Below are 24,834 nucleotides of genomic sequence, written 5' to 3' on the forward strand. Positions count from 1 at the left end.
CGACCATGATATGTGTGATCTTTTCACAAGTCAAGTTACTAACCGTCTATCACCAAATTAAAATAAATTTTAAAAAGTTCAACATATGGAGGTGTTCACGGGAGAGAGAAAAATAGAGCAAGAAGTGCAATGAACTGAAATTCTTTCTATGGCTGTTTTAAATTCTGCTCCACATCACTGTGTATGCAGTTATAATTTTGTTAGGAACATTTGGTTTTGAGATTTTTTGTGTGTGTGCCTTTAAAATATTTATTCAAAATGTTTTTATCCTCATTAAACTGAACAGGTTATGTCTTTAAATATGTTAGTTACAACTATGAGGCTAGAAAAAAGTTGAGATTCTGCCAATGTTCCCTAAATTCATGTGTTCATAAACTGTCTTCTGGCAAATAGCAGTTTAATAAATAGAGACTTAAGAGAGATGAGGGACCTATGTTCTCTTGAACATGATATAAATTGACTGGACCCATATTTAGTTTGTGTACTTGGCCTTTCCTTATCCATTGGTCCCAAAGCTCTCCTGAGCCAAGTGACCATATTCCCTAGGTCTCTGTTTATCCCCTATAATGTGGACAATCTTCTTTTCTTCAAACATCTCTCAGAGTATGTGTTAACTGAGCATCTGAAGTTTTAGAATAGAGAAACAGGGTCTACAGTCTTTACAAGTATGCCTTCGTGTTCAAAATCAGAAATCCCAGCCACGTTTCCCCAGAGCCTCTCAGTGGCGTAGCCTGGCCCTGCTCTAAGCCCTGCAGTCCATCAGTGTTACTGATATCCTTCTCCATTACACTGAACATGAGGAATATTCATGTAACAAGTGGGAAATGAATGCTGTCCATTGAATCTTTGTATCATGTAGTTTATTTGATTACTACCAGGGAAGATAGCTGAATTCATGGCTACCATAAGATTACCAAATTTTGCTAAATAATTAAACAGGGTCTGAGAATGGTTTATGTGTATTTAAAAAGTATTACTCTATTCATTGCTTTAGTTGTTAAATTAATCCCATATGAATTAGATATACACAAAAGGGATTTCTGCTGTGCTACATACTTGCAGAAGGTGACAACAAATCTGGCTCTAACTTTTCTATTAATTAACAAAAGAGAGAAAAGATCCTTCTGAACCATAGATAAACTCATCCTTTAAAAAAACACCTACACCTACTCTCCAGTTTCTGCAGTTGTATTTTTTTTTAGATATCCAGAATGAAGTAAAAACAAACAAACAAACAAAAACAAAACAACAACAACAACAACAACAACAACAACAACAAACCACATTTCACATGCAGTACCATCATTGATATTTGAGACGACTTCCAAAGCAAGAGTGGTGCTGGTTAACTTGTCTTATTAGTAGCTTCTTAAGCCTCAATCCTCAGTTTCTTCAAGTCAGTTTAGCAATGCTGCTTGGGATTGGTATGGCCCACGATTTCATTCCCCACTAGGGGAAAGGAGAGTAATCTTAATGCTTAGATTAACAGGTGATCTTTTATTTATTTTTTTCTTCAGCCCTGCTCATGCATTAATTCATTACTTCATTAATGCATTTATTCAATAAATACTAAGTGAGTGTCTATGGGCAGTGTTTTAGACAAGAGCAAAGAAAATAAAAATCCCTGCCCCCAGAGAGTTTACATTCTAAGTGGGTGTGAGGCAGTGAAGGTGGGGATGAAATGTGTAACAAACCCAGAAGCAAAATACACACTTCACCAGATGGTAATGATATTGCTAAAAATATGGCAGGGAAGAGAAGTACAGAGTGCTGTTGTGAGTAAGTCTGAAGTTTCAAATACTACGGTCAAGAAAGGCTTCACTGAGATGAACATTTAAGAAAACATTTTGAAAGGTAAGTGAAGTTCAGAGGGATAGGAGGTAGGATCATAGAAGTAAGCAGGAGCCAGATGGTGTAGATTACTGTAAAAATTTTGGTATTCACCTACATAAGAAGTCACTGAATGATTCTGAATGATTCTGAGAAAAAGGGTGGCTTGATTTTATGTATATTTCAAATGGATCATCTGGGTTGCAAACAGACTGAAGTGGGAGGCAGGGCAGAAACAAGGAGACCAGATAAGATGTTAGCACAATAATTGGTGCGGGGATGACGTACCTTGGACCAGGTGGTAGCAGTGGAAGAAGGAGTAATGGTTCAGCTGACATAATTTATGGGTGAATCATATACAGTATGGATAAGAAGGAGGTATATTGACTGACTAGGATTTTGGACTAAAGAAATGGACAATGGACTTTCTGTACACCAAGTTGTATGTTTTCTCTAGTCACATTCGTCTGAAATGGAGGCTCAAAATGGGCAAAAATTGTTGTTGTTGTTGTTTTTTCTAGAGTTGGGGCTTTATCAGGGAAGTTATTTCAAAGAACGTGGGAGTATAATAATTTAAGATGGCAAAGAAGCTAAAATAAAGACTTGAAGGGGACGAAGAATAATAAAAAGATAAATGATTTAGCCTGGTGGGGTCAAATGATTGTTGGAGTCAAAGCATGAGAAGAAAACGGGCACCAGGTGAGATAGTGGATACAAATCTGTGTGTAGAAATTGATACTATGGAAGAGGGCAATTATTGTTAATGGCAAATCTGGTACGTCATTACAGATAGGACTGAGTAACTCAGTGGAAGTATATACCTAGGACAAAGAGTAAAGGAAATGATGTGTCTGGATATTGAAATCAAGAATTATGGCAGAATTGGTTTCAGAGATTAAACACAGAGCCAACAACTAAAACCTTCAAGGAATGAAGGAAAGTCCCAGGCAAGTAGTCAGAAATAATGCTCTTGGAGTGCTAGTGGGTGATATAGTATGAGGATGTGAGTGTCAAAGTGAGGAGACTTGATATTCCACCCTGGGAGACAGGTTCACAAGAGAGAATTAGCTGTATGGACATTAGAAAACTGAGCTTTTTGTAACAACTGGAGTAAATGAAAACATACTGCAATAGCTTACATAAATGTGATGGAGTCTCAAGTCACAAAAAGAGAATGAAAAGATCATTAAAATATAGATTTTAAAAATATACGTGTCAAAATTACATGGTGGAATGAATATGGCTAACTAGAGGGTGAGGAGGAATCTTCTCAGTTTGGAACATGGTTGAGATGCCTGTAGATCATCTACATGGTAACCAGTGCATAGCCTGAAACTTGTCTCTGGCGCTCGAGCAGGCAATACCATATTGGGAGTCACTGGTGACAGCAAGCCAGAGAAGCCCATGGAAAATTTTGAAGTGAATCATGAGCTTCAACAAATAAAAAGTTTGTTGAAGCAAGTCTTATTATTAATATGATATCAGTAGCAATAGTGGTAGTTATATACAGGTAGCTAGTGGTAATAATAGTAATGAAAATAAACTACTAATTAAAAGGAAAAGTTAAATTAAGAGCTATTGGTTTATTAAAAATCATGTCCTATATTTTATTTGATTGTGTTAATCTTAACATCAAGCACATTGCCTGGCTTCCAGCAAGCATGCAATAAAATATTGTGAAGTAGAAAAAATATATATATATCTGAATGTTTTTTTTCCTGAAAGAGCTGACTAAAGCTGTGCATAACTGAAACAGCTTAAGTAAAGCTCAAGAATCTTCTACTTTACCCTTGGTCCCAAAGTTTTGCCATTTTATGCTTTAGAGTAGCTTAGCAATCTGTGTATGACTCAATCTTTCCTTTTTTCTTATCAAATTTTATTATCAGAATGATCAGAACCATGTCAGGGGAACCAGATGAGAAGATCAGAATAAAAACAAGATATCAAATCCACCATTTTTTGGTTGTAACAATTGTAACTAAATAAGCCCATATGTCTAATGTCCTTCTATGATTTGTCCTTTTTTTTTTTCTTTTCTTTTCTTTTTGCCACATCTCCATACTTAGGTAAATCCATTAGTGACCAGTTTAGGCTCAAGATGAAAGTCTCAACACATGCATTTTGCTGATGGGAAAAATAAAAGTTAGAAGAGTTGTTATTTATAAAGAGCTAGATAACAAATATTGTGGAGATTTGATGTTCAGTTATACTTACTAGGACCAGAGCCCAAGCTTTGTCCATAGAATCACATGTCATTCAGAACTAAACATTATTCTAAAATATACCCAATTTATAGCAATTTAAAATTTTCCTCATTTCTTCCTTTTTTTTTTTTTAAGATTTTATTTATTTACTTGACAGAGAGAGATCACAAGTAGGCAGAGAGGCAGGCAGAGAGAGGAGGAAGCAGGCTCCCTGCTTGAGCAGAGAGCCTGATGCGGGACTTGATCCCAGGACCCTGAGATCATGACCTGAGCTGAAGGCAGCGGCTTAACCCACTGAGCCACCCAGGCGCCCCCTCATTTCTTCTTAAATCATAAACCTAGGAACTCTGTTGGTAAATAGCATTATGTCATAAAGAGTATAAACTAAAAATAAATTATCTAGGCTCTGTGATATCAAACCATTTGAAAAATCTTACATTTATGCAATAGAATTTATCATACAAATTATGTCCATGATAGAATATAATGAACTGACATTAATAATTAGGAAAAAATAAAATTTTAAGTCAAATGTTCATGTTTCCATTTTTATATGATATTACAAAATGCCACAATTCAAAACAACATGTAAACTACGTTTAAGTTCTGTTTAAATTATATTATAAATTTACACTTTGCCAATATGTATTTGTATGTATATGCTGATAACTTTTATTACAATCTACTACATAGTGTATTTATCAGACTTTAATTCATTTTTAAGAACTATTAATAGTATAGTTAGCTGGGATTGTTTTGACAAGATGTTTTAAATTGTTTTTGAGAGACGTTTGACAAACTAAAAACAGGAAATTGGCATGAATTATAGCAATATTACAATAGCATGCACTGTATGTAAAAAAAAATAGTATTTAAAATGAAGTTTGCTGTCCATTTGGCATTAGTTTTATTCTTAAAATTCATGGGAAGAATCTCTAAACCTTTCTATTGTAAAAATAAATAAAGGAAACCTCATTAAAAATGGAATCAGAAAGCCTTGAGAGGGGTTCATTCACACATTACCACTCGGTCCCAAACTAGAGGAAGCTTGCTTTACACAACATAGCACGAGGAAGGAAGAATTTCTCCAAGAACAGCTCAGCCAATGTAAAACAGACACTCTCAGCAATGAGAACCTGTCACCATCATGAATTCTGTAACAGCCCCTCCCGATTTCCCCCTTTCTTCCATATAAGCAAGTGCCTCTCCTCTGTTCTCCAGATTTACCTATGGTTTGCCATATAGTCTGCTTGTCCTGAATTAGAATTCTCTGCTACTTTCCAACAAACTCATTTTGCTGGTAAAATAACTGGCTCCTTCATTTTCTAAGTTAACACTATGTAACAAAACTCTACTTCAAGGAGTGCTACTTTGGTTCTGATAAATTATTAAGTAGACTCCTAAAACTTCGAGAAAAATATCTAAGAGGATTAGCCAGTCAGTAAATGAAGTATTATCTACCTTTAATATGTAAGGGAATAATAGGTAAGTTCCTTTCTCTTTTTTCAACCACTATAGTTTGGTTAATTTTCTGGTATCACATTTCAAAATGATGACATTTCTTTTTCTGGTCTATAGCAGGCCAATCCAGGTAGTCTCATCTAATCACAAAGGTGTTTAGGGCTAATGGAGAGCAAATGGATAGGTTATAAGCTAGAATGTGGGAAAAAGGATATGAAAGGAGTTCAAATTTGATAGACGTTGAGATAAAAACTTCTTTAAAATCTGAAATGTGCAGACTTGGTTAAATGGAGTAGATTTTATAAATGAGTGTGGTGATGATTGAACACAGTGGGGAAATACTGCACCCTTCTTTTTATTATGATCCTCATTAAAAGGAAAATAGCAAAGGCTGTTCCTTGTAAAATATATCAAACACATATGACTCTGTAAGTTTTTAAACTTAGTAAGGGGGAAGGAAAAAAAATAAGTTGGTAATGAAATGAATCTTGAACTTCAGCAAGCAAGGTAAATTTGATGCTTTGAATGAACAGACATCTTGTTTGACCAAAAATGATCATGGCTCCAATTTCTTGTCAAACATGTTAGCTTCTTGCTGTCAGAGAATGCTATTCCATTTCTGATATTTCAGCATCAGTCTTTTGCTATTACAAAACCAATGCCGTTGGCTGTCAGGACTTTCCAGTTTCAATTGGCAGACTTATCTGTCTTCGGCAGGATTAGACGAAGTATTTCTCATTCAGAGGCTGCTCCTGTGGAAGACAGCAGCAGCCCCAGGAAATTTGAGTACATTAGCTTCAAAGGACCTGTCTGCCACCCCTCTGACAGCACGCTCAGCAAAGTACCTTCCAATCTCCTGCTCCCTGGGCAGTTTTCTCTGCACTTAAATATGTATTCTTGGCATTACATAGAAATTTCAGCAATTTCTACGTTGTAATATTTATATAAATACAAGAACAAGCCATAGATTTTCACTCAATTGGCACCAGTAATTTCTGGCAAATTGCATAAAAACCATGGGGAAAGATGATAGACAATGTGTCTCAGATAAAATTAATGTCAGTAGACTAGATTAAAAAAAAAGAAAAACAACACCTAGAGTGAGGGAGAATTTTACAATAATGGCCTGCAACTTTAAAATAGTGTTCTCATTTAAAGAAAATGTTAAATGGTAGTTTCAAAGATTATTTAATATTTACAATACAGAGGCATTCATGATGCTTTAGTTATGTAGGTTAAAAAAAAATGTGGTAGTAACTTCTGTTCCTCAGAAAAGGTACTAACTGGTTCCAAGGACCCCATCTACATTTTCCCTTCCTATTTTGTCCTTTCTTCTACTTGCGCAAGTCCCCAAAACAAAAGGAAAAAAAAAAAAAAGACCAATGAGGCAGCTAGATGTTGAGGGTATGCATATATGCGCATATGTGGTTCTTTTTCCCAACAGACTACATCTCTTGGTATTTATATGCCTCTAAAATTTTATCAAGTGCTTTATAATCTATTTATTGAATATTTTATTATTCCATAAAATCTGCAAATATCTCTACTCAGAAAACTCCAACCATTTCTTTAGAATAGAAAAATAGCTTGTGACATTGAAAAATGTCAGTGACCACAACTGAGTTTAACTATTTTTGTGGAGACAAATAAAATCTATAGAGAACATTCCTTTAATTCTCATTTCTAACGTACCATATCGGTAAATCCTAGTTAAATCCTAAGAGTTACCAGGTTTATTATGTTTGCTATTATTTTGTTTTGGCCACCACACTTTCAGGACACCAACAGATGAGTAAGTAGCAGATATTACTGTCTAACTCAATGTCTTCAAGAGAAACAATTAGGGTCTTCTTTCTTTGTATGGATAACTTTTAAATAGCTTTTAAAGTTGTAACCATAAAAGGCGGTTCATGGAACAATGATAATCAGAAGCCCTTATGACAGGGAAAAAAAAATTTATTGTGTATCCCATAAGCTCTGTTTACAGAGAGGCAAAAGAGTCATTTTAAGTCAAGACACAAATTTATTAGCATAAGATAAACCACAACTTATAGCTTTATAGCTCAAATTAAATGGAAATTTAACAAACAACTGCCTAATTTCATAAATGAAAAAAACTATACTGCATAATTATTATTTAACATTGATTTATTTCCCACAAGGGTCCAAGGAAATATATAATGGAAACATGTGGCATTGTCTCTAAGGGGCTTACTTCACATTCATAAATTAGATTATTATTAAGTTCATTGCCCTCATACACATTTGTAGTTATCCCCACTAAAACACACTTTCTAATTACATTGGGCTTTTCTCATAGGAATTTTGTTTCTAATTTTGTTATTATCTTTAGTGCTTTTTTCTGGCAAAGTCTTCCATATCTCAGTCAAGCTGCAGAATCTAAATTAAAAACAGTACGGTAATGTCATTAGCATATTGTCCACTGTGACGCTTTCCTCTCTCTCTCTCCATTTCAGAACATGGATCCAGGTGATTTATTTAGAAAGAATTTATTGAGTTTTTTGTTTCAGCTAGGTCTTGAGCATTCTGTCCATTTCAGTAAGGAACTCGCAATTTGTGAATGAAGGAGGACCTAAAATGTCTAATTGTCATGGGGTTGATGTCAAACCACCATCGGGAATTGGTGGGAGCACAGAGGGAGACCAATTCATTCTGAAGGGGTTTGCAAAGATTTACACAAAATGCTTTCTTGAAAAATAAATTTAAAATGACATTTCATCTTTTTTTGAGTGAATTTCCCTTAAAATGAAACTCTTTCTTCTGATTTTGTGTGTGTGTGTTCAAAAAAAAAATATTAGACAAGAAATCAAGGAAAATTATTTTTTTCTTCAGGGACCATAAACTATAGATTGTATATTCAGTATCATAAGAACAGAGATTCAGACTGAGACCCTGGCACACTCTTTTATGGTCCTAGATAAACAATCAAGAAATCAGTTGCCTCTCCAGTAAATGAGGCAGTGGGACTTAATAATGCACCAAATATTTGGGAAATTTGATACACCTAACTACTTCATTTATGTTTCTCTGAATCTACTACAAATTTACTTGCTCATACTCATCATCAAGATAGAAAACACAAATTGGGCCACCTGGGTGGCTCAATGGATTAAGCGTTTGCCTTTGGCTCAGGTCATGATCTCAGTTTCCTGGGATGGAGTCCCCAGTTCAGTTCCCTGCTCAGGGGACAGTCTGCATCTCCCACTCTCTCTGCCCTTTTCCTGGTCTGTGCTCTCTCTCTCTCTCAAATAAATAAATAAAAATCTTCAAACAAAACAAAACAAAACAAAAAACCCACAAATAAATTAAATGTGTTGCAATTTTATGTTTGTCTAAATGTTCTGTGCTTGAATATAGAGAAATTCTAATGCAAAAAAATAAATTTTTATCAACCTGGACATAATATACATATTGCCAAGCTAGCTACTTTTTGTAACCACTGATGTTGATTGCTTTTGATTTATGTTGCTCTGATTTGTCTATTTTAGAAATTGACATTGCAGTAAATGAAATCTTTGGGTAGGAGACAATAAAAACTGAAAAGAAGGCTCAGTTCTCAGTTCTAATAGTATCACAAAAAATGATCTATTTTCATTTATGATATGATGATCCAATTTTTTTCCCTAAGTGTCATTCTCTAAACAGTGAAGCACCTTATTCTCTAATATTTAATGCCTCTCTAAGTTGTTTCTTATTAGAAATTGTATTGCTTAAAACTGACATTTTCCTAATAGTAGTATGGTTTTTCCTACACTTTATGTCATTAAAATTATGCATGCCTCAACAACAGCATATCCCAGTTGAGTCATATCAATGTAAATAAAAATGCAAAGAGGCAAAGTCGATAATATTACCAAAAAATTGGTGTTTAGGGTGTAATATGGAGATTCATACTGCACAGATGTTCAGCAGAAATGAGATCTGCCCCTCAATTGAGTAAAAGTATTACCTGTTTTATTGCTTTGCCTATGTACAGCAGGCAAGGGGAGAGAGACTATGACCTTGAATGCAGCACCAAAGAACATACTGCTTCAAAAAAAAAAAAAAAAAAAAAAAAAAATCACTGCTCAAAGGCAAGTATGTTCAAACAGTAAGAAAAAAAATAATATTAAAAAAGGGAAAAAGTTAAAAAAATTAAACTAACAAACATAGCAGTATCTAGTGTTTAGATCTATGGCGGCAGCTGTGAATGCATAAATTTAGTCAAGATAAAAAGAGTGAAAGACAAGATATTTTATTTCTTTCGGGAGACTGGGTATTCAAAGAACATACCAGCCCCTATAATTTTTGCTATTATCTACAATGTAATTATTGTGTATTTTGTCTGGGAAGGTCACTCAAAAGTATTTGGTTTTATGGAGTTTATTGCAAACGTTTTCTTCCTGATGTGTGTGTTTATCTTTCTTTCTCTCTATATATAGCTATATTACTTATATCTCTATCTATCATCTACCTATCTAAAGTTTAGATCTCTTGAATTACTAATGCTTTGAAGATAATAGAAACATAGTTGCCAATTAATTTCAAGTGACAAAGGTAGTTTCTAATACAATTTGGGTAACATCACCCCCCTCTACCACCACTACCACCACCACCACCACCACACACACACACACACACATACACACAGCCTCTGATATTTCCCAAAACAAAGAAAGTCACCTTCTCAACCTCCCTTTTTTTATTTCAGCTTGACCTTCCCTCCAACAGCTAGGTATCTGAGGGAACTGTAATATTAATTGAGTCTTAAAGAGAAACATTTCCTTCCATTTGGCATTTTCTTCAATTATGGATATAAGTTCTGTCACCAGCAGATATATAGACATGACCAATATTTTTACATTACAGTACAGATACACTAGCCAGAATAAAAACTGGAACCCAGGTATGCTCTGCCAGAAATGAGTCTTTGTCTTCTCTCAAAAAAAGTTTATCTCTACAGCTATAGTTGTCTAAGAGAATATCAACAAATTTCTTACACATTTCCTGTATTTGTGAACATGAATAATAAGAGAGACCTTGTCATCAGAATATGCAAACTGTAGTTTATCATGACAAACTCCAATGTGACCGACTTTAAAACTTTTCTTAGCCACATCTACTCTCCTTTAAATGTAGAATTTGAAAGAAGGTTATTATTCCCCTGGATATCCCCTTTCTTTTCTCACACTTCTACCATGAAGTGTCAGTAAACCTATTCCTCGTTTTCTAGAACAAATCAATTTTGTTGATTCAGTTCCATGTGAAGATAGGCTTGTCAAAGCAACTTAAAAAAAAAAAAAAGACCCATCTCTTTCTATTACAAGTCTATATACCGCCTGATAAGAAATATTTATTCTTTATCGTTCGTTCTTATAAAATCTTATGTATTCATTTTTATTTACAAAACAAATATCTCCAAGGTATTATGGAGATCCCATACAAATTAATCAAGGCAGGCTTCATGGAGTAGGCTGCACTTACATCCTAAGGATTAAAAATTAAGCCTGATTTCGATAACAAACGAAGCAGTAGCCAAAGGCCAAATCTATGTGACAGAGAATTTATATAGAAGGATCCTAGGAAATAAGTCTAAATAGAATACCAGAATTTGATGACAAATTTGAAATGCAAATAATAGAGACCTATAGGATATTAAGAGAAAATATGTAACTAATATATCCCTATGAAAGTAATTATCAGCTGTTTGTGTGTCAGATTTATTAATTGGAAAAAATGCAAAAATACCAAATAAGAAATGTCCCAGGAAGTCTTTCTGAGACATCTGAACCACATGGACAAGAGGTTGGGCTGAAATCCTCCATCCCTCTGAGTTCCTCTGAGGACTCATCACCTATGCCAAAATAATTCTATGTATCAGGAAGAGTAAATATATGAAGACCCCAACCTGAAATAGTTTTTTTCCATTCTCCTATTCATAGTGCAAGAACAAACATATTCAATGTCTACATCTTTACATTTAGGATGTATAAGGCAAGAAACACATGTGATAAAGATGTATATATAAATATAAATATATATATGTGCATGTACATTAGACACATATATTTTTTAATGTATTTGCATGTGTATGTATTACAAATCAACACACATATACACAAACCATGAGAAAAAGCAACAGATGAGAGAGAGAGACAGAGAGAGAGTGAATGATTTCTGTTTCTTCTGCTTCTGCTTTGGGCCAGGCTGGAAAAACAGGGACTGGATTTATTTTCCCACCTAAAACAACCAAAAGCAGGGGCAAAAATCTGAAATACTGATTTTCAACATCAAGCATCAAAGCAGTGATCTTTGAGAGAAGCAATCTAGGTGAAGCCTTTAATTGTCCTAGCTCATCACCTTGAGTTTCCAGACCATTGCACACGGAAGAAGAATCTATTCCTAGCCTAGCAAACTTCTCGAATTAAGATGGAGCTGAGTTTCCGAAGAGATGCAGGCAGTTAGAGTAGATCAAAGTTAGCACAACAGACTAAGAGAGAAGAGAGCCGCAGAGAAAGAGAACTCCAGAGATCTACAGAGAGCCCCTCTACAAGTATTTAGCCAAGTACTGATCAATTCAGACAGGTGAGAACAATACCTGTGGTTGGGAAAGAAGCAACTATCCATCAAACAAAAATTTGGTAAGTTGAATGTTATTAAAGCTAGGCCACAGATTTGGGGAACACATTCACAGTTCTTAGGCCAACAAAAGATGTATTTGTAAAAAAAAAAAAAAAAACCAAATCCTATAAGTCAATAGCAAAAACTCAAGAAAAGTCTATTTAAAAATAGGTAAAATATTTAAGAAACTGCCTTAAAGCAGAAATAATAAACAGCCAACAAACATGTAGAAAATAGGTAGGAAACTTATAAAAATCTTTGGTCATCAGAGTAAGGGATAGTCTCACAAATATACAAAAGAAAATGTGTTGTGATTCCATCCACATGAATCTCAAGATAAACATTCTTTGACTTTTAAACTTAGTATTAAATTTGCTGACTGTAAAACTTCAGTAGTTATTGAAAAGTATTGGAAAAATTATTCTACTAGAACAGGAATTATGAAACAATAAAGGTGATGATAAAATTTGGTCATTGTTAAATACTAATGAGAATAAAATGTTGTTTAAACAAGTGTGCTTAAGGATAGGAGATTTTTGGTAAAAGAAGAAAGAGGAAAAGGAGGGAAGAGGAGAGGGTGGTAGTGGATAGAAAAAAAGAAGGAAGGAAGGAAGAAAGAAGTGAACTTAAAATATCTAACCATGTAAAGCAATCCTGATTTAACAGAATGTTCTTATTTAGAAAATGCAGATTTCAGTTGCCTTTGAGATATTTTAGATCTCTTTCCTTAATATTATATAAAGTATACCATATCATTCAAATGATTATTATTCTTGCTCTCAAAGTCTTAAATATGACCTTTTTGCATTATATAATCTTCATGCACAGATATATTTTTGTCATTTTTAACATTTATTCTTTTTTTAAGATTTTATTTATTTATTTGAGAGAGAGAGAACGAGAGAGAGAGCACGAGAAAGAGAAGGCACATGAGCAGGGCTAGGGAGAGGGAAAGGCAGACTCCCCACTGAGCAGAGAGCCCACCAGATGCAAAGCTCAATCCCAAAACCCTGGGATTATGAGCTAAATCCAAGGCAGATGCTTAACTCAGAGCCACCCAGATGCCCCTTTAGCATTTATTCTCTAGACTATATTACATTTACTTATAGTTTGGTGATTGTAACTAGTTGAATATTTCTTTTTTTAAAAAAAATATTTTATTTATTTATTTGACAGAGAGATCACAAGTAGGCAGAGAGGCAGGCAGGGGTGGGGGGGGGGATGCAGGCTCCCTGCTGAGCAGAGAGCCCGATGCGGGGCTTGATCCCAGGACCCTAAGATCATGACCTGAGCTGAAGGCAGGGGCTTAACCCTCTGAGCCACCCAGGCGCCCCTAGTGGGATATTTCTTTGAAATCTTTATGAATAAGCAATATAACACAGTACCTAGGAAAATAATCGCAGCATTTTTAAATAAACCACAAGGTGTGACAACAAAAAAAGTCTAAAAACAACATTTTACTTTTGTGCTTGACAATTCACCATTTCTGCCCCAAATAAAACATTACTTATATGCTTATATACATTCAAAATTTGGTTACAGTGTGCCTAAATAACACTTGGACCCAAAATGCATTTTTAAACTTCAACCCTGTTCTGCTACTGTCTCCTCATGCTTTGAATACCATATATATCCTTTTTATCATATTGAATTTCTATTCACTCTACTATGTCTAGAGCAAGTACTACTATCTCTATGAAGTTGACATAGATGCCCTTTGTCAAAATGAATTACTCTCTCCTCCGGCTTCACTTTGTATCTTACATGTGGCCTGATTCAGCATTTATATTAATTTGACTTTTAATTATTTTATTAATTTATATCTCCATATCTCTCTCTGGCTTATGTATTCAAAGATAGTAGGACTTATCATCTATGATTATTTTACATCCATTATTCATACAACATCCAGAATATGTTTTTAAAATAGACTTTATTTTTTATAACACTTTTAGATTCACAGCAAAACTGAGCAGAAAGGACAGCAAGTTCCCACACATTTCCTGCTTCTCTCACACACAGTTTCTCCTCATTCACATCCCACATAAGAGTGGTACATTCATTACAATCTATGAAACTACACTGACATATCATTATCACCCAAAGGTCATGGTTTACATTAGGTTCACTTTTGGTATTGTAAAGTCTATGAGTTTTGACAAATATGGAATGATACATGTTTATAGTATGACACAAAAATAGTTTCATTGCCCTAAAATTTCTCTGTACTCAGCTTTTTCATCTTTTCCTGCCCCCAAATCCTTGACAAACATTGGCCTTTTTAATTCTACATAGTTTTGCCTTTCCAGCCTGTCATATAGTTGAGATCATAACATATGTAGCCTTTTAAGATTGTTTTTTTAAATATCCATCTAAGTTGTTTCTATGTTTTTTCATAGCTTCATATCTCATTTTTTCATTGCTGAATAATATTCCATGATTTGGACATTCCAAAGTTTTTTAACCACTCCCCTGCTGAAAGACATCTGATTGCTTCTAAGCTTTAAAAATTATGAATAAAGAGGCACCTTGGTAGCTCAGTCATTAAGCATCTGTCTTCTGCTCAGGTCATGATCCCAGGTCCTGGGATCAAGCCCCACATTGGACTCCCTGCTCGACATAAAACATGCTTCCCCCTCTCCCACTGTTTGTACTCCCTCTCTCGTTGTGTCTCTCTATTTCAAATAAATAAATAAAATCTTTAAAAAGAAAAAATCTATGAATAAAGCTGCTGTAAACACTCATATGCAGGTTTTGTTAGGGATATGAATTGTCACCCCATTTGGGTAAATGTCAAGGAGTGTGATTCTTGGATTATATGAAAAGAGTATGTTAAAGAAGCTTCCATACTTTTGGATTCAATTTGCTAGCATTTTGTTAAGAATTTTTGCATCCATTTTCGTCAGGGTTATTGGCCTACAATTCTTTTTTTTAGTAGGATCTTTGGTTTTGGCAAGGTAATGCTGGCCTCATTGAATGAGTTTAGAAATTGCCTTTCAATTTCTATTTTTTGTAACAGTTTGAGAAGAATAGTTATTAATTCTTCTTTAAATGTTTTGTAGAATTCCCTTGATAAGTCATCTAGCCCTGGAATTTTGTTTGTTGGAAGATTTTTGAAACTAAATCAATTTCTTACACCATACACAAAAATAAATTCAAATGGATGAAAGACCTAAATGTAAGACAGGATACTATCAAAATCTTGGAGAAGATCACAGGAAATAACCTCTTTAAATTTGACTGTTGCAACTTCTTATTTAGACATATCTCTGGAAGCAAGAGAAACAAAAGAAAAAATGAACTATTGAGACATCACCAAAATTAAAAGTTTCTGTACAGCAATGAAAACAATAAAAAACAAAAACAAAACAAAACAAAAACTAAACAGCAACCTTCAGAGAAGATATTTGCAAATAACATCTTTGATAAAGGGTTAGTATCCAAAATCTATAAAGAACTTATAAAATTCAACATCCAAAACCCAATTAATCCAGCTAAGAAATGGGCAGAAGACATGAATAGACATTTTTCTGAAGAAGACATTTGGAGGCCAACAGGCAGCCAAAAAGATGCTCAACATCACTCTTCATCAAAGAAATACAAATCAAAAGTATGATGAGATATCACCTCACACCAGTAAGAATGGCTAAAATTAACAACACAGGAAACAACAGATGTTGGTGAGGCTGTAGAGAAAGAGAAACCCTCTTACACTGTTGGTGAGTATGCAAAGTGGCACAGCCACTCTGGAAAACAGTATGAATGTTCCTCAAAAAGTTAAAAATAGAAGTACCCTCTGACTAAGTAATTGCACTACTAGGTATTTACACAAAGGATACAAGAATACTGATTTGAAGGGACACATGCAACCTAATGTTTATAGCAGCAATGTCCACAATAGCCAAACTATGGAAAGACCCTAGATGTCCATCAACAGATGAATGGATAAAGAAGTGGTATATATATATAATGGGACATTATGTAGTCATCAAAAATGTAATCTTGCCATGGAGCCTGATGAGGGGTTGATCCTACAAGCCTGAGATCATGACCTGAACCAAAACCAAGAGTCAGACACTTAACTGAGCCATCCAGACACCCCTGGATTTTAGCCATTGTAATAGGTATGCAGTGGTATCTGCTTGTTGCTTTAATTTGAAATTTTCTTAAGACATTTGATGTTGAACATCTTTCCACACATTTATTTATCATTTGTAAGTCTTTTGGTGAGATATCTATTCAAGTCCTTTGCCTATTTTTAAATTAGGTTGTTCATTTTCTTAATGTTAAATATTAAGAGATCTTTAAGAAATTTGAACAGATGGGACACCTGTGTGGGTTTAGTGGGTTAAGCCTCTGCCTTCAGCTCAGGTCATGATCTCAGGATCCTGGGATTGAGCCCAGCAACTGGGCTCTCTGCTCAGCGGGGAGCCTGCTTCCCCCTTCTCTCTCTGCCTGCCTCTCTGCTTACTTGTGATCTTTCCCTGTGTCAAATAAATAAATCTTTAAAAAAAAAAAAAAAAGAAAGAAATTTGAAGAGAGGTCTTTTGTTAAATCTCCTTTTTTAAATCCCAGTCCATGGCCCATCTTCTCATTCTCTTGACATTGTCTTTCCCAAATCAGAAGTTTTTAATTTTGTCTAATTTTATCCATTCTTTCTTTGATGGATTTTGCCTTTTGTATTGTATCTAAAAATTCATCGAAAACTCATGGTCACTTAGATTTTCCTCCTATGCTACTTTTAGGGTTTTTGTAGTTTTGAATTTCACACTTAGTCCATGATCAATTTTGGGTTAATTTTTGCAAAGGGTGTATGCTCTGCGTTTACTTTCTTTTTTTTCCCCACGGATATCCAGATGATCCAGAATAATTTGTTGAAAAGATTTTCTACATTGTGTTATCTTGCTTCTTTGTCAAATATCATTTGACTGTATTTGTGTGGGTCTATGCTTGGGTTCTCTGTTGTGTTTTATTGATCTATTTACCTATTCTTTCACCAATACCACACTGTCTTGATACTGTAGTTTAACAGTAAATCTTCAAGTTGGGCAGCATCAGTTCTCCAACTTTGTTAGCTGTTCAAGGTTTTTTGCCTTTCCATGTAAAATTTAGAATCAGTTTGTTAATATACATACAGTAACTTGCTAAGAATTTGATTGAGATTACACTGAATCTATAGACAAAGTTGGGAAGAACTGACATCTTGAGAATATTGAATTTTCCTACCCACAAACACAAAGCATCTCTCCATTTATTTAGTTCTTGATTTAGTTCATCAGAGTATTATAGTTTTTCTCATATAGATCTTGTATATATTTTGTTAGATTTATACTTAAGTATTTTATTTTTGAGGATACACATATAAATTGTACTGTGTTTTAAATTCCAGATTCCAACTGTTCATTGCTGATACATAGAAAAGTGATCAAATTTCATGTATATATTTTAAAAAATTTTTTATTAACATATAATGTATTATTTGTTTCAGGGGTACAGTCTGTGATTCATCAGTCTTACACAATTCACAGCACTCACCATAGCATATACCCTTCCCAGTGTCCCTCACCCAGCCACCTCATTCCTCCCAGGCCCCCTACACTCCATTTTTTAAAGATTTTGTTTATTTATTTGAGATAGAAAGCAGGAGAGAGCACAAGTGAGGGTGTGGGGAGAGGATGAGGGAGAAGCAGACTCCCCACTTAGCAGGAAACCTGAAGCCAGGCTCTATTCCAGGACTCTGAGATCGTGACCTGAGCCGAAGAGAGATGTTTAACCGACTGAACCACCCAGGTGACTCTAACCTTAGTGTAGTAACTTTGTATCCTATAACATAATATAATCATTCATCGGTTTCATCATTTTTGTTGTTGTTTATTCATGCAAATTTTCTACACAGGAAAACATGTCATCCGTGAATACAGTTTTATGTCTCCCCAGTCTATATGTAGAATTTACTTCCTTTTCTTCTCTTACTGAATTAGCTAAGACTTCCAGCACAATGTTTAAAAAAGTGATGAGAGAAAAAAAAAAAAGTGATGAGAGGAGATCCTTGCCTTATTTCTGGTATTATTGGAATAGTGTTAAGTTTCTCATAATTAGGTCTGATATTAACTGTAGGTTTTGTACATGTTCTTCATCTGTGTTCCCCTCTATTCCTAGTTTGCTGAGAGATTTTATCATGGATTTGTTAAATGCTTTTTCTGCTCCTATTGATACAATCATGTAATTTTCCCTCTTTAGACTGTTGATACAGTGGATTAAATTAATTGATTTTTAAGCGTTGAACCAACCTTGCATAACTGGAATAAGTCTCACTTGAGATTGGTTGTGATTTTTAAGTATATTGTTGGATTCAATTTGTTAATATTTTGCTGAGGATTTTCCACCTATATTTATAAGAGATATTATTCTCATAATGTAACTCTCATATTGTAGGTTTTTTTTTTTCTTTTGATGTCTTTTTTGGGTTTTGGTGTTTGGATAATCCTGGCTTCATAGAATGAGTTATGAAATATGTCTTCTGCTTCTATCTTATACAAGAGATTGTAAATAATTGGTCAAATTTCTTCCTTAAATGGTAATGCTTACCTGTGAATCCTTTTGGGCCTGATGCTTTCTGCTTTTGGAGGTTTTTATTTTGTTTTGCTTCCTTTAATAGACTCACACACTTTCAAATTGTTTATTTCTTCCTGTGTGAATTTTGAGATATTGTGTTTTTCAAGGAATTGGTCCTAGATTTGTTCATAGCATCTCTTTGTTATCCTTTCAATGTCCATGGGCTCTGTAGTGATATTCTCTTTTTTTTCTGATATTAGTAATTTGTGTTCTCTGTGTTAGTTAGCCTGCCTAATGTCTTATTTATTTTATTAATCTTTTCAAAAAACTGACGTTTTGTTTCATTGATTTTTCTTTATTGACTTCTTATTTTCAATTTTATTGATTTTGTTCTATTTTTTTTTTCATTTCTTCTTTTTCCTTTGGATTTAATTTGTTCTTCTTTTCCTAGAGTTTTATGATAGAAGCTTATTGTTTTTAAATCTTTCTTCTTTTATTATATATATATAGATATATATGCACTATAAATTCCTCTCTAAGCAGTGCTTTTGCTGAATCCCACAAATTTTGATAAGTTGTATTTTAATTTGTAGTTAATTCAAAGTATTTTTAAATTTTTCTTAAGAATACTTATTTGACCCATATATTACTTAGAAGTGTGTGTTTAATATCTAAATACTTTGTTTTCCATGTATTTTTCTAAGAGCATATATTATATGATTTCTATTTTTTTAAATTAGTTAAGGTTCTTATTATGCATAGAATGTTGTCTATCACAATTGTTTGATGTGAGCTTGAGAAAAATGAGCAGTCTGTTGGATGAAGTAGCTTATAAATTCTTTAATATTCAATTGATTAATGTTCTTGGGTTCAACCATGGCCTTACTGATTTTCTGCTGGATTGGCCCATTTCTAATAGAAGGATGTTCAAGTCTCCATCTATAATAGTGGATTCATCTATTTCTCCCTACAGTGTATCAATTTTGCCTCACATGGTTTGACTTTCTGTTGTTAGACACATACACATTAAGGATTGTTATGTCTTCTTAGAGAGTTGACACCTTTATCATTATGCAATACCCTTCTCCGCCCCAAATCACTTTCCTGGTTCAGAAGTTTGTTTTCTCTGAAATTAATATAACTATGTAACCACCTCAGAAATTAATATAACTATATAACCACTTTAGGGTTGTCTTGGTGTTAGTATGGTATATCTTTCTCCATTTCTTTACTTTTAATCTATGTGTCTTTATATTTAAAGCAGAATTCTTATAAACAGCATATAGTTGGGTTTTTTTTTAACTGACTTGACAAATTTAGTCTTCTAATTTGTGTTTTTAATCCCTTGACATTTAAATTGATCATCAATGTAGTTGGCTTAATATTCACCATATTTATTTATTTATTTATTTATTTGTTTTCAATTAATTAACATATAATGTATTGTTGATTTCAGGGGTACAGGTGTGTGATTCAACAGTCTTATATAATATCCACCATATTCATAAGTGTTTTCTATTTATTACCCTTGTACTTTATTCTTATTTTTAGCTTCACTCTTTTTCTGACTTTTGTGGTTGTAACAGAACATTTTATATTACTCCCTTTTCTGTCCTGTGTTAGCATTTTGGCTCTACTTTTTAAAAAAATTATTTTGGTGGTTGCTCAAGAGTTTTCAATATACATTTACTAATGATCCAAGTCTACTTCCAAACAGCACTACACCACTTCACAGTTAGTGCACATACCTCATGAAAAAAGTATTTCTAATTCATCCCTCAAGTATCAAGTATCATTGCCATTGTTGATCTCTTATTTATAAGCTTTTATTAATATACATATCCAAATACATCATTGCTGTATTTATTTATAACAAACTGTATCTGATAGGTCAATTAAATATAAAAAAAATAAAAGTTTTATTCTGCCTTCACTTATTCCTTCTCAGGACAGGGTTCTCATAGAGGCCTCTACCTATTACTCTCTATCCTGGCAATTTGTGAATTTCTAACTTACATGTCTTTCCAGTTGGATGAACAGCAGTTTTCCCTGTGACCTCCATCTTTTCAAAAATCTAAGAGTTTTTAATTTGTTTGTTTGACTGATTGATTTGCTCAGTTTGCTCAGCTATTTACTTCTGAGCTCCTTACAGGTCAACTGGAAACCAGAAGTCCAGAATGCTATTTTTGATGCATAAAAATTGAAAGATACTCCTGTGCATCAAACTTTTCATGGTTTCTCATTTCACCAGATTAAAATCTGAGACCCTTACTAGCAGCTTCAAGGTTTAACATGTTCTGTTTCTTGCTTAATTCTGTAATCTCATATTTTGTCATCCATCACTTTGGTTTCTAGATTCCCACAACACTAGCCTTCTTTCCAATGTTCAAATATACTGCTATATGTCATACCTTATGGTCTTTGCCTGGGTTCTTCTTGCTATCCTCAAAGTTCTTTCCCCTTATCTTTAAAGAGTTTCTTCTTTAAATTCTTGCATTCAAATATCAGCTCTTCAGAAAACAATTCACTCTAACATACCACTCACCCAGACAGTTTCTGTTGTATCATTCTTTTTTTTTTTTTTAAAGATTTTATTTATTCATTTGAGAGAGAGACAGTGAGAGAGAGAGAGCATGAGCGAGGAGAAGGTCAGAGGGAGAAGCAGACTCCCCATGGAGCTGGGAGCCCGATGCGGGACTCGATCCCAGGACTCCGGGATCATGACCTGAGCCGAAGGCAGTCGTCCAACCAACTGAGCCACCCAGGCGTCCCCTGTTGTATCATTCTATTATATATCTTACAGCCTTTATTACTAATTGATATTTTGTTATTTTCCACTGACCTTAATCACTAACATATAAACTCTATTAAGCAAGGATCTTTTCTGTTTATTGCTTTATTCCAGTGTCAAGAATTGACACTCAAATATTTTTTCTGTATTTTCTGTAAATATTATTAGATTAATTAAGTAATTAAAGAATTAGTAACTACTATGGATGACTTATTTCATTAGTGGTCTAATTTCTTCAATCTTCCCTCTATTATACCTTTTCCATGTGATTTTAATTCTTCTTATTAATGAGACAGGTTCTCTTTCACTTCCCTTGAATTTGGACTGATCTTTAACCTGCTTTAACCAGTAAAATATGGAAGAAGTCACTGTACCAGTTCTAAGTCTAGGTCTCAAGAGGTTATGTGACTTTCTGCTTGATTAATCTTGTCCATCTAGCTTTGCTATAAGAACATGTCCAGGGTAGACTGCTGAAGGATGAACCACATCCTTCTGGGTTGTGGAGAGAGATGTGTCTCCCCAGCTGTCTGGGCTGAGGCCTAGACTGGGGGAAACAAACATTTGATTGCCAGACATATGAAAGAGTCCAGTCAAGGTCAACAGAGCTTGATCTGCAGCCAACTGCAGATATATAAATGAACGCTATCAACCCTAGCACTCAGCCAATCTAGAGATTCATGAGCTAAATGAACAATTGTAGTTTTAAGCCCTTGAATTTTTAGGTGGTTTGTTTTATAGAATTGTTGTGGCAAAAGATAACCCACACAATCATGTACCACAATATCCTGTATATCATAGATTCTCAATAAGTATTAGTTGAAATGCCTCCAAATTATGTAGACATATCTAGGCTAAACTTCTTTAGCTAAAATTTTGCACGTCTAAACTGCCTGCTGTATTTCTAAACTGAAAGGAACATTTTCATCAAAGTCAACCTCCTTTCTCTATTTACATTTCTCTTAGCACATCATGGCCTCAGGCATGAAGTTCCAAATATTTTATCAGCATTCACTGGTCCTTTGTTGTTTCCATATTCGATGTCACTATGTTTTATCAATTATTCCTACTTGGAAATTTGGACCATCTTATGAAGTGCTCTACACAGACCCTCTTATCTTCACTTAGGGTACAAAAACACTGAATCTCTGAGAAGATAAGAAAAAGTCTGGAACTTTCAAGTTCTGGTTCAGTCTTTTCCACAGTGCTATACTGTATGTCACCAAACTCCACAGCCCACTACTTTATCTACTTGGCTTCTCTTTCTACTCATTCTGCCTACAGGTGCTACCAAAATAGTCCTCAAAATACCTTTTCATTTCCCTGTTCAACAGCTGAAGTATTATCTAGAACATTGCCTGTAGTATTATCTAGAACAGTAGAGCAGAGAAGGGTGAAGAACATGTCAGAGAGTAAACCAGAAAACACCCATCCTAACTTACCATCGTTGCAACTTGGTATCACTTCTTCTTTCCTTTCATCTGAATCATTTCTCTTTCAGAATATAGAGAATACAGAAGACCCTTCACCAACCATGTCATCGCAGGTAAGACCAATCCAGTAATACTTCCATCAGGAGTAGTAGCCACCACTAGTACTATCTATACAAGATAGGTGGGAAAAGGAGGGGAAAAAGAAATAATTGTTCTCAGTTTTCAATTGCTCTCAAATTCTCAAACATAAAATATGCACAGTTGCCTTAGTCCAAGTTTCTGTAGTATATTTGAGGCTAGGATGAGAATTATAAGCTCCATCTTCCATGGACTTCCAGGTTCCTGAACAAGCACTTGACCAGATAGGATTTTACAGGAAGATTACCCATCCTGTTTTTATGAAGAAGTTGCAGTTTTCAAGGAGTTTGTTAAACTTGAAATATTAAATAGGGCCCTTCTGAGGCTTCAGGGTTCCAGAAATAGTTTTGAATGCCTTAAATGGGGGAATAGCCACCCAATTTACCTAGAAAATTGAAATAAATAAAGACACCCAAGTTTGCATAGTAATTCCTTTTTTAGTTTAATAGTAGAAAGAGATGTTGTTGACTAAGGGGGGATGCCAGCTTCTAAATAGTTCTTTCATCACTGATGTGTTCTTCTTTGAGAACAAAGACACCCAAACCAACCATTCTATAAGGGAATTTTTCACTATAATTAGTGAAAGAAGTAACTCACAGAACATGCATATTCCGTCTATGGAAACAAAACAACAACAACAACAAAAACAACACAAAATACTAGCACTATGCATTGATGGTTGATTAGAAGGAGATACCATATCCTGATTTTAAGCGGGATCACTATTAAGCATTTACCAGGCCATTCCATAATGTTATCATTCCCTTCTCTTCCTGGTGATGGAATACATGTTACAACCAGTAAAGCCCATGGGCTGTAAATTGAGTCTCTTAGTTTTAAATGAAGTTTCACAGAATGTAATGACTATGAATAAGACATTTTGTAAGTCTACACATGGTGGTACTTGTAGGATTATTGCTGACAGGTAAAGAAAATTGATTTTCTTAATACATACTTATTAAAATGAGGACACATCACTACCCCTTCCCGAAGAGGCCCAATAGACTACCCTGACATTAGGTAGCTTACTGGTTCTCTCCAGGAAAAATGTTATTTCACTGACCTCTGATACTAGTAAGCTAAGCATTCAGCGTATCTAGTAAGTAAATGAGCCTTGGTGAGAGGAAGTTGAGGTTTTTGTTTCTACCCTCTTGCCATGGTCATTGTTTATGAATCTTAGATCAAGCAAATTGGTTAAAGAAAGATCCTGATTGACAGCTATAAAGTAGTTAACCTAATCACTGATAGCTCCCTCTCATGTACATTGGACAAAATGTACTTTTGTTACACTGGACAAAATAACTTTTGTTATAACATTGGTCCAAATAACTTCAGGCTTTGTGCCTATTCCAGAAAATCTTTCTTCATTACTGTCCCACAGAAAACCTTGTCACCAAGTGTACAACACATCTTGCTCTTTCAAAATCACAAAAGCTGGCGGCAAGAGAGCCCAGATCCTATATTCCACAAAGGCCAACTCTCCCAGGCATAGAGCAAGCCAGAGAAGGGGCAGGATAGATTGGGCGATGAGGTGGGATGGCTGGAGGATTTTAAAAAGAATAATCAAAACAGCAAGTAATTGCATTTTCTTTACCCAAAGGCTAGCCTCCACTTCTGCTTAGTTCAGGTCATACTAAATTATATTGCTATGAGTAAGACTAATAAGGTGGAAAATCAGCCCAGTTTATCGCCTTCTGGCTACAAGTTCAGTGATCTTCTTTCTTTCCTGTAGTTCACTTCTAAGTGACTTAGCACCAGGACACTTTAGATACCAATCTATACATTTACTCATAGCAGCATCCTA

General features: G+C 34.6%; 1 long non-coding RNA gene across 1 annotated transcript in view; it reads right to left on the reverse strand.

The window, feature by feature from the left end:
- Window positions 1-23,037, reverse strand: part of LOC116567734 — a 40,029-nt gene extending 16,992 nt beyond the window's left edge. Inside the window, exon 1 of the long non-coding RNA XR_004276318.1 lies at window positions 22,902-23,037. This is a non-coding gene — a long non-coding RNA (uncharacterized LOC116567734). The remainder of the gene's footprint in view (window positions 1-22,901) is intronic.
- Between the last annotated feature and the right edge of the window lie 1,797 nt (window positions 23,038-24,834).

This window comes from Mustela erminea, chromosome 10 (genome assembly GCF_009829155.1).
Source record: "Mustela erminea isolate mMusErm1 chromosome 10, mMusErm1.Pri, whole genome shotgun sequence".
Lineage (NCBI taxonomy): Eukaryota > Metazoa > Chordata > Mammalia > Carnivora > Mustelidae > Mustela > Mustela erminea.